Raw genomic sequence first — 12,166 nt, forward strand, 5'->3', positions numbered from 1 at the left:
GTTCCCTTCCCTGCCTCCCTTCCCGTGTCCCCTCAACAAGCCCCTCCCCACCTTCTGCGACATTCCCCTCCCACATCACCCAGATCTCACCGCAAGCCATCCCTCTGCTAACACAGGCAAAACCAGGTCATGTCACAAAGCAATTTTGCCCAGCCTGCCAGATTTTTCACTCAGCTCAGATAGATAACTAATAGGACCATCTTCCCAGCTAATGGGAAAGAAATCTGGTGGGTTCAATTGCTGCCGATATGCATTTAAATGGCTGCATCTAGGAGGGAAATCTAAAATGAGAGCTGAAGGGAGGCTGGGACACTGGGGGAATCTCGCTGTAATAACTGTGCGAGGCGAAGCAAATCAACAGAAAGCTGTACACTTGCTCGGGGAGAGAGCAAAGACTCTACTGTAACACGTGCGCTCGGAAACTTATTGGAATTTTCGCCCTTTTAATATAATGGCATTAGTGTCACAGTTCCGTATGTATAAACTTCGCCCGCCATACATAATGAACGCCGAGCTATTTCCCAGTGTGTGCGATGCTTGGATGCGGGTGCAGGGAGAGGTTACGTGCTTCATGATCTCTTTAGATATCTTGTAGCCCAGAAGTGCAGACGGTGCCTTCATTTGAAGGCAGGGCAGACCTAGTTCAAAGCTAGGCTTCGCCACTTACAAACGAGGTGACCTTGGACGGATTACTTCACTCAGGAAATGTCCATCTCGTTGTCCATAAAATGGAGATAATGATGCGTATATACCTCCTGGAGCTGAGCTGAGGATTCAGTAAGTTCTATAAAAGCTCTCAGCAAATAATAGGCACTTACTTAATAAATATCAGCAATAGCCCCGGTTTGAATCTTGCCTCCAATACTTCCTAACTGAGTGGCCTTGAGGTGCTGGGAGTAGTTCCTGCACTTCGTACGTGCGTGATTCACACCGGTTGCCAGCGGAATCACCAGTCACCACAGCAAGTCAAAGGTGCTCAAGTTTATTGAGCACCCATTACACGGTGCCTCGAAGGACAGAGGAAAAGGGAGCACGAACCCAGACCCTAAGCCTGTGAGCTGCCCTGAAAACCACATTTCTGAGAAACGGATGAAAGAATGGGAATGATTTAACCAAAAGAAGAGAAGGCTCAGGGACATTTGTTTACTAAGCACAAATTCCTTAAGGTTCTCACGGAACAAAGAAAGCAGGATTGTTCTGCGTGGCGGGACAAGGCAGAGCTGGGACTGGGGTGGGGACCAGGAGGCTACAAGGAGACCAGTTTTCGTCTCATTCAAAAAAGAACTTTTAAATAAATTGAGCTCCCTAACAATGGATGACCAGAAAGGTAAAAAAGGATAAAAATAAGTCTCCCCTGCAGGAAGTAATCAAGCAAAGCCTTGAGCATTTAATGAAGGAAATGGGGTCCCGTGATTTGAGGGAAATCGTGCTCGTCATCCCAGCCAACCATGGCTACCATGTCCACATGCCTGTTTGGAAAGAGCTCAGCAACCGCTTATCTGATTTCGACATGTAACTACAAGGATTTGTAGCTTTCCGTTAAAATACGTTCATCAGAATGTGCACTGGATAATATTTTATTTTCCTGGCTGGTATGAATTCAGCTTTAACCCTAATGCCCCTCTGCCTCTAGGCATGGGATGGCCTCAGGATCAATGGTCCCGGGTCTTGGGTGGGACTAGGGACACATAGTGTACGTGGACCATGGTGAGGACCAGGACGGCATCCAGGGAAAGTAGCTAGGCAGAGGGGATAGCAGGTGCAAAGGCCACGAGGAAGGAAAGGAACAGCCTTTCTTTGCTCTGGAGCAGCAGGACAAGAGATCAGGGGGCAAACAGGAGGCCAGATGATGAACGGTCTTGGTGGCCATCTTTAGAACTATGGATTTTATCCAGAGTGGGAGAGGAAGCCAAGGGCAGCTTTCAAGGAGAGGCATCACACTTGACTCTCTCCACTCCTGCCTTTCCCCATCTCGGTTCATTTCCTCATTCACCAAATTGCTTGGGCCACAGAACTTTGACTCCTCTCCTTCTCTCCTACTGGCTGTTTTGGACGAGAACGCAATTCTGATCACACCGCATCACCTCACCCCTGCCACCCTGGCCAAAGCCACGTACTACCTGGATCATGGCAAGCCTGTCTCACTTCCGCCCTGACTCCTCAGTCCACCAGTAAAAGTTCTTTGGCACACCGTGCCACAGCCATACATGCGTGTTTGCACCGGTAGAAAGGTCCATTTGCAAGATGAAAGAACCATCCTCTGTGCACGGCAGGCAGGCCGCTTCCAAAGACAGAGAACCAAAAGCAAATCCAAGAATAAGAAGGTGAGAGACAAGACATCTAGATCAGAGACGGCGGTAATAATAAGCTCCCGAGGTCTCTGCAGAAATCTTGAGATGTTTCGGCTTCTACAAAGTATAGAATGAGAATCTGAGCCACATGTATCCAGATCCTAGGAGGCTGAGAAGCTCCAACTCACTTCCATGATATGGCAACATCATCTAATAAGAGATTACAGAGAAGGAAAGACAACAAACTGGTAACAGGTGGCTGTCCAATACAGGTCATCGTTTCTTCCTCCTCATTTTTTCAAGTTTTGAAATGGCCAAGAGTGAATATGTTTTCTAATCATAACAAATGTATTCAAGGTAAAAAAAATCATGAAGTGGGATTCCATAAATTTCTGCATTTCTCCTGGTATAAATTGAATGCCTAAGAGAGAAGGACAGGTTCTTTCCTGTTCTTGACAACATGTTCCTACTGATGGCCTTGAAGCCGGACAGTGACGTAACACAGGACGGGGCCGACTATCAATGGTGACACCTATATACCTTTGACAGGCGCTGGGCCTTAGATGTATCTCCGCCACTTCCTGAGCCCGTGTTGCCAATGTTTGAGACCTGAGCACAGGACAGATAGTTAACCCCACGACGTTGCATTTTTCAGGATTCCGTCTGGAGTCGCAAGCTGCTGAGACCTTTCTGAGTCGGAGTCTGTCTTCCGGACCATCTCAGGGCCCTCCCCGCATCCTGTTTCTAGAAAAGTGATGTGTGCGTGCCATTCACATCTTCGTTCAGTGATAATATCTAACAAATATTTACCAAGCGTGCTCCACGGGCCGGGCCACATTTTAAGAACTTTCTGTGTATTAGCTCAATTAATCCTCAGGACCCATAGAGAGACGTGAGCATCATTCTCATTGGATAGATGAACAAAAGGAGGCATTTGGTGCTTATGTATCTTCTCCAAGACCTCAGCAGGCAAAGGGTAAGAAGGCGGGACTTGGCTCTGTGCTCTTGGACACCACACTCTCCAGCCTCTCAGGTGGTTCTCGAGGGCCTACTCTGGGCCAGGCTCTCTGATACCGATGCAGACACAGAAGGGACTGGGTAGGCGCCTCCCTCCCGAAAGCCCTGAGGGTGCTGTGGTTAAATGTAGTCAGTGCTATGCTGTGGGTCCGTGGGCAAGTTACCTACCCACTCTGTTCTTTGGCTCCCTCCTCTGCAAAAGGAAACTGAATACCTACTTTATGGGACGGTTGACAGGATGAAATGAGTTAACACAAGTAAGGCACTTAGAAAAATACCTGGCACACAGTAAGGGCTCGATTAATATTACCCATTATTATTATTATTGGATATTACGAAGCACACAAAAAGAAGTGCTCAGTGCATCTTCACTCCCCGCGGGCATTTAACCACGGGTGTTGTTTTCCCTCCACCCTGGAAGTGAGGGCAGCTTCCATTGCCGACCTGTACAAACCACCCTAATTTGTGGCCCCTGGGGTGGGACGGCAGCTGAGACTTTCTCCAGGTTTTAGCTCTGTTTAGTGCTGGAAGAGCGCAAGCTTCTGCTTCAAAGAGAAAAGGCATTTGAAAGGCTTATGAAAGGGCTTAGGAGCCTTCTTGTACATCAAACACGCCTTACAAAGCAACATTTTGATGAGTTAAGTGCAAGCGAATCAGAGACACAAGGATTAAATTTCCCTTGAAATACACATAGGCTTAAAGATTAAGAGGAAATTGCCTGGCAGAACGTGTTTCGGGTTAAACGCTGCGAACGAGTTCAAGCTGGTTCCTGTCTGCCACTTCCCTCTATTATTAGTGTAAATAACAACAATAATAATAGTATCAACACTGCCTGATAGACTTCCGGCTCACCCGGGGCCTGTGGGAAGCTTGTAGGCGGGTGCAGAAAAATATTAAAATGTAATGCTAGAAATGGAAGCACACGGAAGGAACCAACATGGCGCGACAGAGATTGGCAGCTGTCTGTTAAAGCATCTCCCGCTTTCCTCCTAGGCTCCCCGCTGAACTCCGTCTCCCATGCTGTGTTTCAGCCGACAGAACACGGGCAGAGCTGGGTGTGGCCCTTCCAGGCCCGGCCCGTGAAAAACTCCCCTGTGTTCTTCTGTTCTCTCTCTTTCTCCAACTGCCAGCTGGACATCGACACCCAAGGTAATCTTGAAGGTCACGTGTTGAAGACGGCAGAGTCTTTGCCCATCCCCCAGCCAGGAGACTTTATGTGAACACAAAATAAACTGTCATGTGAACCCATCAAGTTTTCTGGACTTCTTGTGACAGCAGCGCGTGTCACTTTAATAAAGAAGAGCCACATGGTGGAGTAAAAGGAAAGTTGGACCATATGTCGGGGCACTTGATTTCGAATCTATGCCTCAGACGTGCTGTGTGGGGCTCTGGGAGAGGCCCTTCCCACCCTTTTGGGTCTCAGTTTCCCCAGCTGGTAAAACGAGGAAAGGAGAGTAGGTGCTTGCCGAAGCCTGATTATAAGGGTGAAGACTAAAGGGTTCTAAAAACACCTTTCAAGTTGAATTCTCTTCTGGTCAACAAAGGTTTACTAAACACCTACTATTTTTCAAGCACTGGGGCTTCAGAGATACATAAATCCAGGCATTTAAAGTATAAGCTCAAAGATAAATGACTCTAAAACAGCAGAAAGTAAATAATAGATGATAGATTAGATAGATAAGATAGATAAATAAGATAGATATGATAGATTAGGTAGATAGATGGATAAGGTAGATAGATAGATACATAGATACATAGATAGATAAGGTAGATGGGTAAGGTAGAGAGATAAGATAGATAGATAGATGATAGAGAGATAGATGACAGATAGATAGATAGATAGATAGATAGATAAGGTAGATAGATAAGATAGCTAGCTAGCTACCTAGCTAGCTAGATGATTGATAGATAGATGATAGATAGATAGATAGATAGATAGATAGATAGATGTAAGATAGATAGATAGAGGTACCTAGCTACCTAACTAGCTAGCTAGACAGACAGACAGACAGACCCACGGGATCTGCCTGTTAGGGAGTGGATGTCTAAAAAAAGCCACTAGAAAACAATGACCTTTGAATTAGGCTGGGAGGAGAGAAGGCTGCTGTCAGGCTGACACGAGGGGGACCTATTCCAGACAGATCTAGGAACTTCATAGCTTCATAGTCCCATCCAAGGACTTCATAGGGAAGGAACAGGCTCTTATTTCATCGATGGAGACACTAAGGCACAAAGGACTTAATTGGACACGCTGCTGATTAGCAGTAGCAAGCTTGAGGGTCATTAACCAATTTCCCAGAGTTTCAGTCCAGGTCCAGATTTTTTGTAACAGTGAAAACCTCTAGGAAGTGAGTGGGGCATCCCCCCAGGGCACCCAGAGTAAGAGGATCTGTCTTAGCCCATTTGGGCTGCTTTCACAAAATACCACAGCCTTGGTGGTTTATCAACAGAATTTATATCTCACAGTTCTGGAGACTGGAAATCTGAGACCAGGGTGCCTGCATGGTCAGGTGAGGGCCTCTTCCAGGTCACAGGTTTTGCAAGTACCCTCATGTGGCAGAAGGGACCGGGAGCCGGCTGGGGCCTCTTTTGTAAGGTCACTAACCCCATTCATTAGCCCTCACCCTCATGACCTCATCACCTCCCAAGGCCCCATCTCCTAATATCATCACCTTGGGCCTTAGGATTTCTGCATATGAATTTGGGGAGGACACAAACATTCAGCCCATAGCACGAAGGGTGTCTTTTCCATGGCCGATGCAACAACTTGCCACAAATTTAGCAGGTTAAACAACCCATATCCATTTATCCTACTGTTCTGTAGGCTGGGAGCCCAACAATGGGGCTCACTGGGCTGAAATCAAGGGGTGAGCAAGGACGGCATTCCTTTTTGGAGGCTCTTAGCAGGGAATCCACTTCCTTGCTTCTAGAGGCTCCCAGCTCGCATCATTGTATCCTGAGTGTCTAGTAAGGCACTTAGTGCAACGTAGATGTTCTTCTCAAGCTTCTGGAGGCCACCTGCACCCCTTGACTCGCGGCCCTTCCCCTGCATATTCAGAGACAGCTGGCGGGGACTTCTGATATGGCATCATTCGGACCTCCTCTGCTGCCCCCCTCTTATGCTTATAAGGACCCTTGTGACTACACTAAGGCTACCTGCATAATCCAGGAAACGGTCCCAATTTAAAGTCAGCTGGTCAGCATCTTCAGGGCCATCTGCTACCTTAATTTCCCTTCAGCACATATTTACCATATCCCCAGGCTCCAGGGATTAAGACATGAACATCTCTGGGGGACCGTTACTCTATCACAAATAAGACAGTGTCGATTCATGCTTTCGTTCTTTATTAAGAGCCTGTCGTGCACCGTTCACTCCTCTGAGGTCTATGGGTGAAGTAACAAGACAGACCTCTTCCCTGCCTTTTCAGAACACACAGTCAGGTGAAAAAGACACTGGAGGGGACACCAACCAAGAGTGATGGATGTCACGACAGAGGAGGTGTGGGGCTAAGGGTTAGGAAAACATCTCCAAACGGAATGCATCTGTATCTTTTTTGTCTCTCCTCATACCCAGATGAAGAGTCAGAACGTATTTCCCCAACAGGCTAGTCTCTATCAGAAAACATGGAAAAGAAAATAAAAAGAAGCAGAATTTATTTTCAATGAACCTTTCTTGGCTCTGAATAATCACTGCTTCTTTTTCTAGTTTGACCTCATTATAGCTTAGTTTGGACATTTGTTTGAGTGGAATAGCCACCACGTACCAAAGGCTGTTCCAGGCACCGAGGATACAATGTGAGAAGATTGATTCCCACCCTGAAAGATCACCGAGCCTACAGGAAGGTGAAGATGAGTCTGTGTGCAACCACAACAGAGCTTCGATTGTCAGTGTGGGGTCATGGGTAGCAGGACAAGATGGGCCAGAGTCACAGAGCAGATATTGCAATATATGGGCAAGAAACCACAGCCAGGATTTCACAGGTTAGCAAGGGTCAGTAAGAGAGTCTACTCTGAAACATCAAGAGGTCCACACTAAAGACGGTCTGATTCCAAAGGCAGAGACTAGATTCTCAGGGTCAAACCAGCCCACGGGGGCAAGCAGAGAGGAGTCAGAAGGGTACTAGGAGGAGCATTCTGTGAGCCTGTCCCTAGAAGGCACTTCTACCCACAATATGAGCGTTGACTTAGGTTCAACTAAACGAGGAGATGTCTTCTTGGTCCTCCACAGGTGCGTAAATGCTTCCAGACGAGGGGGGAGGTGCTGGCCCAGCATCAGTGAGTTGCCATCAGGTCCTTCCTGGGCTACCCTGAGGGAGGATGAGACACACAGAGCTCAGTCACCCCAGTGGCCCCCAGTGAGGGCCACCAACCACGAGACACGTAAGTGTGCCCAGTTAAGACCAGAAGAAACACACAGCTGGGCTCTGACTAAATAGACCACGCCAGACTCGTGAGCTAAATAAATGCTCACTGTGTTAAACCACTGAGTTTTGGGGAGGTTTGTTCCACCGCGCTATTTATGACATTAGATAATTGATACACATATCTTTGCCACAAGGAACACTGGGAAAACAATGTCTGGTATTTTCGGCCTCACTAATGAGAAAGAATAAGGGGTACTGGTTAGGCAACCAACAATGTCTGCTACAGCAGCCAAGAGGAAGGACAAATATCTACAAGCCCAGGGAGAAGCAAAGATAATTCCAGTGTGTCCATGTAATCCTTCAAAAGGGATTGGCCAGTGGGTGAAGGGTTAAGCAAGGAATGAGATCAAAGTAGCCAAGTCCTCATGCAGCCAAGATTTATCAGGTCTTTCTGCCTGAGTTGTGATGATAAATACATCAGGGACTGTATTATCAGCAAGACAATTGCAAAATCATGGGACAGCTCGCTGTAATACAGAATTCATGAGCCTCTGGAAATAGTCTGTATTAAAGCACTTCTCCCAGGTCACTTCAGCAGAGTTTGGACATTCACATTTTAATGCATGGTCCAGCTGAGCTCCCACACCTGGAAAACCCCCCAGAGAGCTCTCACGATTCACCAAAAGTGGGGTCCAAACCAAATCCCACAGCAAAAAGTGGAACTAACCCGTGTCCTTGACCACGTCTTCCACACTCCCTTGTATTTCAGCTGTGTGTTCTATCTCCAAATAACCTCCGTGATCTCTTGGAACCTTCCCTCCACCACAGGAGGTTGATGTCAACCCTAAAGTCGGATGGCAACACGGAAGGCTGAGAGGTTGTTCCTTGCCCACTGTCACAAATCAAGCGAGGAGAAAGCCCTTGCTCCTTCTGCCTTGCAGCTCTATCCGGGGATGTCCCTGGGTCTTTCCCCTCCACCTAACTTGAGTCTCTGCTCTTCAAGGTGCTCTTCACCACCTCTTCAAGGATAACTTCCTGAACTACGCTTTCTTCATTACCACCCCCTGTCTTTCCCTCATCTAATTTATTTTTGTTAATAACTCTTATGCTACCTGACATGGCATTACAGATTTTTCTGTTAATTTTTAGTAACTCTCCTCAATAGGAATGCAGCTTTCTAAGGGCAAGAACTTTGTTACACTTACAGCTATATTCCCAGTGCCCATGACAGGGACTGACACATCACGGGCAGCCAATAAATATTTGGTGAAGAAATGAATGAATGAATGAAGATGATAATCAGTTTGACTTTCTATTCCACACCTGTGGAAGCTCAGAACCCTCCAAGGTCATCCTAACTCTGATCCCTAGCTTCTGCAGAATTTATCTATTAATGGAACATTTCCCTTACGCTCATGTTTCACCCCTATCCCACACCCCCTAAACACAGTGAGAAACCCAAATCTCTCCACAATCATCACCAGAAACTTGCCATGCACACATAGCATTCTGGGGCATTGCCAACTCTACCGATCATTTGGGGTAGGGAGTTGGAGAAGGGATTCACATCATCTGAGGTCAAACAATTTCACAGCAAACATTAGGCATCCCAGTTTTTAAGATGTCCTCTGGTCTCATCACATGAAAGAATTTCCACGGCACTTCCCCCAGCCACCCATCCCTCTCATCGCCTCCAGCTCTCCTTCTCCTCTGCCCCTCCCTCCCTTCCCTCTCACCTCAACTTCCCAAGTAAAACAGCACTTTGGGTATCTCTTCTCAATGATTTACCTCCGAAGGCCCCTCTGCCCCACAAAGGTATTTACATAAACAAAGACAACATCTTCCCTACAAGAGATTCACGTCCCAACTTTTATGTACTTCGAGAAAGAGAAAGTACAGTCATGGGAGGGGCAGAGAGAGAGGGGGAGAGAGGTCCCAAGCAGGCTCCATGCCATCAGCACAGAGCCCAACACAGGACTCGATCTTACAAACCTCAAGATCATGACCTGGGGCAAAATCAAGAGTTGGACGTTTAACCAACTGAGCCACCTGGGAGCCCCATGTCCCAGCTTTTAAGAAGTTTGCTCTGTTACACTGGGGACGGTAGAGGAAGATCATCTCACTGGAGTGAGTGTAAACGCAAAACAAGTTGGTGACAGTCACCCTTTCCCATGCTTCTACTACATCCATTGCCTTATTTCAGCCTCCCAGACAGAACGTGGCATACAGATTATTTTCTTCAGGACAGAAACTAGGAAACTGAGCCTCAAGAAGGATGAAACCTGCCTTAAGTCACCGAGCAAGCAAGTAACTGAATAGGATTCAGGCTCAGATCTACGTTCTGATGATGGCACAAAACTGTCTTCACCACACCTGCTCCTCTCTTGATTTCAGCAAACAGCATTCAAGTGTAGAGTCTAGGAGTCCTCCTGGAGTCTCCTGCTCCTTCACTTCTTATATCTAATCTGCACTTAATCTCCCTAAATATCCCTCAGCCCAGTGCCCGGGCCCCTTGCCCACCTCCTCTCCCACAGGCCTGGCCAGTATCCCTCCCCTGGATATGGCAGCCCATCCCCTTACCCATGCCCCCGCCTCCAGAATGGCTTCTTCCAGTCCCCTACACGCAGAGTGCTGTCAATGGGGTCTTAGTAACCTACATCTGGTTGTGTCACTCTCTTGATTACAGACTTTCCGTGGCTCCCCATTGCCTTAGGAAAAGGACCAAATTCCTCTCTCTGGCCCACACAGCCCTTCAAGATTTGGGCCCATAAATGTTCCCACCTCAGCCCTCATACTCTTGACAGAGTGAACTACTGGCTGCTCCCCTCCATCACTCCTCCTCTCGCATCGTCATCCTTTGTACAACCAATTCTCCCTCCATCTTCCACATTTTGTGTGTCTCAGAGTTCTCACTCTTCCTTCATGGCTCGGTTCACCATCCTCCCTCTCACCACATACCCAACCTACCTTCCTCTAGACTCCGCGGCAGCCATGTTGTTCTAACACCGCCCTCATCACACTGGACTACACTTCCCGCTTTACTTGTCCAGCTGCCCCACTAAACCATGACCATCTGGAAGGCAGGGACTGAATAATTTTACTGTCTCCTCAGTACTTGTGCTTTGTGGGTGCTGAACACATAGTAAACGTCCGGTGATATTTGTTGAATGAATGAATGAATCAATCAATCAATCAATCAATCAATGAATCAATGAATGAATCAATGAATCAATGACCTAAAACATCTCCTGCCTCCTTCTACCACTAAAAATGACACACAGAACCATGATCACACCCTCCCACCACCTGCTCGGTAGTATTTTATTCTCATTCTCGGTAATTTCATGAATCAAGGTTTTCATCTTTCCTTCCTGTGATTTGACAACTCTGTGTTGATAGATACAAGCTAACCACTATTTCTAGAATTTGAATAATGTATAAGTCCTCTCTAAAGGAAAGTGCTTTTCACAGGGCACCCCAGTTCCTCCAAATTCTCTGACCCGGGTTTGAAAAACATCAAGTTGATAAAATGGAGTCTTTCAGTGATGAATTAGCACTGCTAGAGAAGCTTTGGCTATAAAACCTATAAAAATAAAGAAATGAAAGCAAAATAATAATAATAATAAATTCTCATAGCTCAAGGAGCCTCAAGAATATGTTTGCAGACCCCCAAGTGTCATGACCCCAGTTTGAGAAACCCTGAACTGAACTCTTAGAACTATAAATAACCTAAGACCACCTCACTCAACTTTCTTGTACACCCGTGAGGAAACTGAGACCCAGAGACCCCTAAGCAGACCCAACTGCTTAGCTGTTCTTGAATCTACTTTCCTTTAAAAAAATGTTATTTATTTATATTGAGGTGGGGAGGGGCAGAGAGAGCGGGGGGAGAGAGAGAGAGAATCTCAAGTAGGCTCCCCGCTCGGCACAGAGCCAGATGTGGGGCTTGATCTCAAGACTGTAAGATCGTGACTTGAGCCGAAATCAAGAGTAGGATGCTTAACCGATTGAGCCACCCAGGCGCCCCGAAATCTACTCCCCCTTCTGATTATCTTGATAGCTATCTCCCTAATTATATAATTACAACCTGCATCGATTTCATTTTTTGCTTTGGTTTGGTTGGCTTGGTTTATTTGAAAGAAGTAGATATAAAATGCATCCTCCTTCTCTCCCCACCGCCCCCCCCCCCAAAAAAACTATTTTCCTGAGGAACTTAATTCCCCAAACTCATTAAAGTAGCAGATGTCCAAAGCCTTTCAGGAATTGATAGCCTTTTCTTACTGTTGATGAATAAAATGGCAGGCTGGTACAAAAAGAAGTGTTCCCATATACGTTTCTCTGCGAAACAGGAAAAAAAAAAAATGACACCAAGAGAAGCCTGCCTTGAGAATGACCTTCACAACCTGAAACTTTCCCACAGCCACACAGATGCCTCCACTCTCACCTTGTGCATTTCTTTAGCAAATATTAACGGCGCCCATATTGTGTATCAAA

This window comes from Panthera tigris, chromosome D4 (assembly GCF_018350195.1).
Source record: "Panthera tigris isolate Pti1 chromosome D4, P.tigris_Pti1_mat1.1, whole genome shotgun sequence".
NCBI classification, from domain to species: domain Eukaryota; kingdom Metazoa; phylum Chordata; class Mammalia; order Carnivora; family Felidae; genus Panthera; species Panthera tigris.